Source organism: Scardinius erythrophthalmus, assembly GCF_964197995.2.
Source record: "Scardinius erythrophthalmus genome assembly, chromosome: 17".
Taxonomy (NCBI): Eukaryota; Metazoa; Chordata; class Actinopteri; order Cypriniformes; family Leuciscidae; genus Scardinius; species Scardinius erythrophthalmus.
In genome coordinates this window covers 25,202,924-25,209,585 of record NC_138237.1, presented here as the reverse complement: position 1 = coordinate 25,209,585, position 6,662 = coordinate 25,202,924, and positions in this window count along the sequence as shown.

The following is a 6,662-nucleotide window of genomic DNA, read 5'->3' as shown; positions in this document are numbered from 1 at the left end:
ATACGAGACCAGTTTTAACTGGTCATTCAAATTAGTGTGGGGAATTGTGTTATTTTAGGAACGGTTCATATATATTTTTGCAACTGGTGTTTTTTTACTTGCTAGGACCCCACTGAATACAAAACAACCTGTTTCCAATTTTTTTCTTCATTTTTAGTGCCAAAATTCAAGATGGCAGACAATATATGCAGAAAAATCACAGAAAATATAAAATACATAATCTTTTCACTTCTATGAAGGCTTTAAAATGGTAAACTTTTTGATGAATGTATTCCTAATAAGGCAGACAAGTGAGACCCAGACTATTTTAAAAATATGAATTGGATCATTTGCCAAAAAAATGGGCAAAAAAAAAGAAAAAAAAGGAAAAAATTAAGAAAAAAATGAAATTTTCAAAATTGGTGCATGTCTTCTCAGTATGGCAAGCCGTTTTAACTTTTATTCATTTCCAGGATATGAATTCTTGATATCAACAATTAAATTTTCACTAGTTAAAACAATAGTTATTGATATCAGAAATTAGATTTCTACTAGTAACAATGGCAATTTTTGATATCAGGAATTAAATTTCCACTAGTAACAATGCTAATTCTTGATATCAGCATTTACATTTTCACTAGTTAATAACCCCTCTGGGCTTCTTCGGTCAAAAACGGATGAAAACTTTTACATTTTGAATTTTGAATTTTAAATTTTTTTTTTTTGTTGTATTAGCTATGTGAACACACAAAAAAATCATGGACATGATTCGGATATGTTAAAGGGTCGTAAAAAAAAAAAGTCACACTTAGCTTCCTCCCGGTCAAAAATGACAGACATAGCAAATGAATGGGAATTACGAAAAAATACGAAAACTCAGAGAAACTTTTGGTGGTACAAACTACAAATCAGCCACTGTGCAGAAAAAAAGTGCACAGCAATAAAGGGGTGACACTCTAAAACATCAAGAGTGCAAATATGACACCCCCCCCCACACACACACACACACAAACACACACACCCACACCCACACACACAAACACACAACAAATTATGCTCCAAACTATATAAAAACTATATAATCATAACTCCAAAACTGTAGCAAGGAGAGTCAAAAGGTAGGTATCATTTGAAAGAACTCTTTTGAATTTTTTTGAAAATATAAATTAGATTACATTTGGACATTGTCCTGCCGAGAAACGGCTGATAAAATACAAATATATATATATAATTTTTATTATGATTTTGCATATCTTTCTTATTTGTCATGGAATAATTTAGGAAGGAAATAAGGTAGGAGGAAAATTATTTTTTAGTGAAGTCCCCTTACATGTTAGCTGCATCTGGATAAAAAATAAATAATTTTTGGATAAAGGAATCAAAAGTTACAGCATTTGGAAAAGAGATAGCCTTTTTGTAGGCTTTTTGTCTTTGACACCCCCTCATGGGCAATTTTTTTCTCCATGAAGAATATCTTGTCATAAAAGCAAAAGATTATGTTAATTTTGGGCTCATTTTAATTGTAATAATATGCTGTAAAAATGAAGTGCCATTTTCAATGATCTGTGAATGTTTCATGAGCTGTATGATGTTTTTGACACATTGCAGTACATTATTTTATAGATTATGAAAAAAAAAAGAAATTCTATTTATCAGCAAATAACTCAGCATACTTAAGAGTTTTTCAAAGTGGATAATTCACTGTAAAGTCCAGACTCTAAGTTTTCAAATGACATCAACTTTGTGTTAATCAAGGCAAGATTTTTGAAAAATATGGTATGAATATTTTCGCAGCTAGGTGGCGCCTGCTGGCGGTATACACTCGGTTTTAGAGGGATTACTCAGCACTCGTTAGGAGTTAATAAATGTAATTAGATGCATTAAAAAGCTGAGATCCTAAGCTTTAAAATGATGAATTATGAATATAATAGAAATATAATTTTTGATATCAAGAATTCCATTGTTACTAGTAAAAATGGCAATTACTGATATCAATAATTAAATTGTCACTAGTTGAAATGTCTATTCTTGATATTAACAATTGAATTGCTACTAGTAAAAATTTTCATTTTTGATATCTGAAAATGTATTTCTGATATCAATATAATTTCAGATATCTAAAATGGCTTTCTTACTAGTAACAATCACATTCATGATATCAGAATTTAACATTGTCACTAGTGACAATGGAATTATTGATATCAAAAATGAACATTGTTACTAGTAGCAATTCAAATGTTGATATCAAGAATAGACATTTCAACTAGTGACAATTGAATTCTTGATATCAAGAATCGAGAAGCACGCGTCAGAGAGAGCTTAAAAGTGATTGATGTTGGTCTCGGGTCGGGTTCGGGCTGAAAAAATTGCAGGCGTTGTCGGGCTGGGGTCGGGTAGGCCTTGAACACCACGGGCCAGGGCCGGGTTAGGGCTGGAGTTTTTGGCCCGTGCAGGGCTCTAGGCCTGTGGTATCGCAACCTGTGAGTGCATGGAACCCTGGTAATGCTACTGCACGCTCTGGGCCAAGAGCCATGTAAATAGGTTGGAGTTGTATCTTTCGTCGACGATCTCCAGTGCCCATATTAATGAGACTGTCTTTGTTGAGGTCTGGTACCCTGCTTAGAGCAAGCACCAAGACATCTGTGTCACATGTGTAGATATGTGGGGTTTTGCCTAAATTGCCTAAAACTTACTGCTACTGCATACATGATCAGTAGAGTGTCTGCCTCTTCTTGTGAGCTCCTCATGCAGAAAAAAGCATGGCAGAAAAAAGCCAACCTCATTCTCTACCTTGCTCATAAAGCTGTTGAACTATGTAAACTGTCAATTACAGTTCACACACACAAAGGTGTTATGGCCTCAAAAGTTAACATGGTGAGCATGAGGAGCTCACAAGAAGAGGCGGACACTCTACTGATCATGTACGCAGTAGCATTACCAGGGTTCCATGCACTCACAGGTTGCGATACCACAGGCCATATCCGTGGGAAAAGAAAAGGTTTCGGTGGAACATGTTTAAAACTCTAAAACCCAACCAGGGAGTGGGAAAACTATGTCCCACTTCAGGAGCAGTTACAGAGCACATTCTGAGAGCACACTGGCAAGCAAATGTTTAGGCACAAGATACAGTGCCTGCTCCAAAGATTCTTGATGCACTATCACTGGGATGGAGGCAAATTGATGATGGGCAATGGGCTCCTGTCCTGTCAAAACTTCCACCAGCACCAGAGGCTGTTGTGGAGCTTGTGAAGTGCCCTTGTCTTGCCAGTCAATGCAGTAGAAGGTGTTCTTGCAAGAGCAACAACTTACCATGCACGCAACTTTGCAGGTGTGAGGGCTCTGAGGAGACATGCATCAATATTGAAAAGTCAGACAGTGACAGTGACAGTGATGAGGATAAATACTTGAGTGACAATGGCTGACTGTTTTGTTGAACTCTTCAATAATGAAACAAAATGCAGATTTTTTTTTTAATTTTTTCCAATTTTGCTATTTTTTTCACCCAATTTTTTGGCAAATGATCCAATAAATATTTTGAAAATAGTCTGTCTCACTTGTCTGCCTTATTAGGAATACATTCATCAAAAGTTTACCATTTTAAAGCCTTCATAGAAGGGAAAAGATTATATATTTTATTTTATTGTCTGCATATTGTCTGCCATCTTGAATTTTGGCACTAAAAATGAAGAAAAAAATTGGAAACAGGTTGTTTTGTATTCAGTGGGGTCCTAGCAAGTAAAAAAACACCAGTTGCCCAGGCTGGAAAAATAATTTCCCTCTTCCTGCAAAAGCTCAAAAGTTTCATTTTGTTTATCGTTTCCTAGTAACAAAGGCTGGCTATCTTTCCCATCTTTCCCATTGGCTTCATGTAATCCATTCTCCCCAATAATTTTCCATGTCATCTGATTGTTAACAGAATTATTGTGGTGAGCGCAGAACATTATTTTAATTAAAATGATTATTAGGTTATATGAAGGAAACTTTTAATCAGTCAATGCGTTTTTCCGGGTATAAATAGCATAATGGTGGTTACACCCATCATTGGTTGATAATCATGATAATTCATGTTACCCATGGTCATATTTATTACCCAAGTTAATTAGAAAATGTATGTATATAATGATATAACTAACATATATCCATTTGAAATGTTTAAAAAGGCGATTATTTGCAATTTTTGGTGATATATCCGCCATCTTGGATTTTGGGCCTGTGCAGCCCGGGAAAAAATCGGAAACAGGTAGTTTTGCAAACTATAGGGTCTGAAGAAGTAAAAAAACATAATTTGCAAAAATCTATATGAAATGTTCCAAACACTTTATTTTGCTACATATGGCCCTGCACTAAATGGCATGATTACAGAAAAGTCTTTCAGGAGCTATATTACTTCTAAAGGCATCTATTAGAATGCTGCATATTTGTTTAAGGTATTGCCATACATTTTTTTCTAGCTATCTAGAACTAGGCCTACATGTTATTTTATCATGTTCATCACAAAAAAAAAAAAAATAATAATATTAAGATTAACTTTACTATACCAGTTATTCAACTGTATTCATGGTTTATATATACAGGGTTATATACTTGCTTTCTCTCTCTTTTTATAGTTGCATGGTATTATGTAACCAAAGAACATGGGAGCAAGGACAGAAATTAACCAGGGAAGTGACCAAATAGGTACGCATATTTAAATTGTGGTGGCAGAAAAATGCTCTCATTTGATATGCATTTCATAATATTCTGTTAGTGCTATTTGTTTAGTGCATCTACACAGGTATCTACACGGGAACTGTCCCAAATGGCTTCATTTGAGTCCGCACTTTCGTGACATAATGCTAATTTGACTGTCGGGCAAGTGTACTTCGGAGTTCGCTTCAGTGCGGGCTCGGAAAAAGTGAGCATCGAGGGCGCATATCACCGCAAAGAGGGTGCTCGCAATCACCCTTCTGAAACTTAAAATGAGAAATGGGACAGGCTTGGCTGAAGCCCTCCTAAAAAGGGCCAAGTGACGCCTTTGTGACGAGCTGCTCATAACATTTACCACAAAGCACAACGCATGATGGGCAGTCAAAACCATATGCAGAGATTAAAGTTGATTCAGCCACTTACTCTTAATTTTTCGCTGCCACACCAGCTGCCCGTACCCGGTACGTACGTTTTAACAGCTAGTGAAGTGATATCGAAGAACCATAGCAAAGAACACATTCTTAACCTACCAGAGAAATGGTACAGCCCAATGGGGAGTGAGGGTTTGAAAATCGTATTTCATTAGATTAGGCTATTTCCTGAATTGTTGGTATGTGATGGTAATACTGCATTTAAATACATACAATTTTGGATAGTTTTTTCATCAGTAGTACCCCCCAAACTATTTTTTTCATCCCTTTTGGGAGGGTGCAAGTCTCATCTAGGGGGGTCAGAGACTTGCGGAGACTGGAGATGTTATGACTTGATGTTTAATACTTGATTTATCTTCATTAATCCGTAATTTCAATTGACGTGATTATTTTCCAATATAAATCTTTTGTCAAGGACATTTTAGCATGGATCACATTGCGAGTAGTACAGGTGATAGCCTACAATATTTAAATTTAAAAAAAAAAAAAAAAAAAAAAAAAAAATAATTGATACAATTTTTTCAAATTCTGGCACGCTTGGGAAACTAGCCTTGTATAAAAGAAGACTTTTTTTTTAACAACAACCGAATTTGTCAACATATCTGATCTCTTAAAGGTAAATAATGGGCGATATTGACATCATTTAATGATTCATCAGATTATAGTAAAAGGCAATGTTTAATTATTTATAATATTTCTATTACATATCCTTTCAACATTTCATCTGAATATCAATTGTTCACTACCTGTCTAGCGATTGTGTTTATGTTGACATAATAAATAAAGGTTTTTTTTTTTTTTTTTTTTATCTTCTAGCGTGTGTCATTATATATTGAGTTGGCTCGTGTGTTTATGTTTCACGAATCGGGAATGTGACATCATTCATTTCTGTTAAGGGAGCATAGTGAGCATCAATGCTCCCTGGTTTTTGTGGTGCAATGTGGGATTTTTCAGGGAGTGAATATTTCAGTGCACTGAAAGAATGTTGTGATTGAGACAGCTCTTAAAATGGCCAACTCCCTGATCAGTGCCCTGACCACTGAACTAGCAGAGTGAGATGCACCAGTCCAGATGTTTTCATGTTTCCTATGCAGTATGGAACTTTTGTCTCTGTCACCATCTGTGGTTGAAACATAAAATTGCAAGTGGCTTGGAGGATTTTTTACATTTTTTTTTTAATTTGGAACAAAATCTTTCATAGTGCACCTTTAAACAACTGGCTTGTATGTGACGTACTAAAGCCTAAACAAATTATTAAAATATTATTTAAAATATTATTAATGTTATCTTTATTATTTATTTATACAATAAGTGTATTTATGTTGAGCTTCTCACAATAATATAGTTCCACATGTACATAATGATTATGAAAACCCGTCAACGTAAACCCTACCCCTAAACCTAAACCTATACCCATCACAGAAAACTTTCTTCATTTTGACATTTGGAAAAATATATGTGTATCTCATTAAGCATGATTTATAAGCTGTTTTCCTCAAGGGGACCAAAAATATTTTGGGGATATACTATCCTTGTGGGGACATTTGGTCCACACAATAGGTTTAC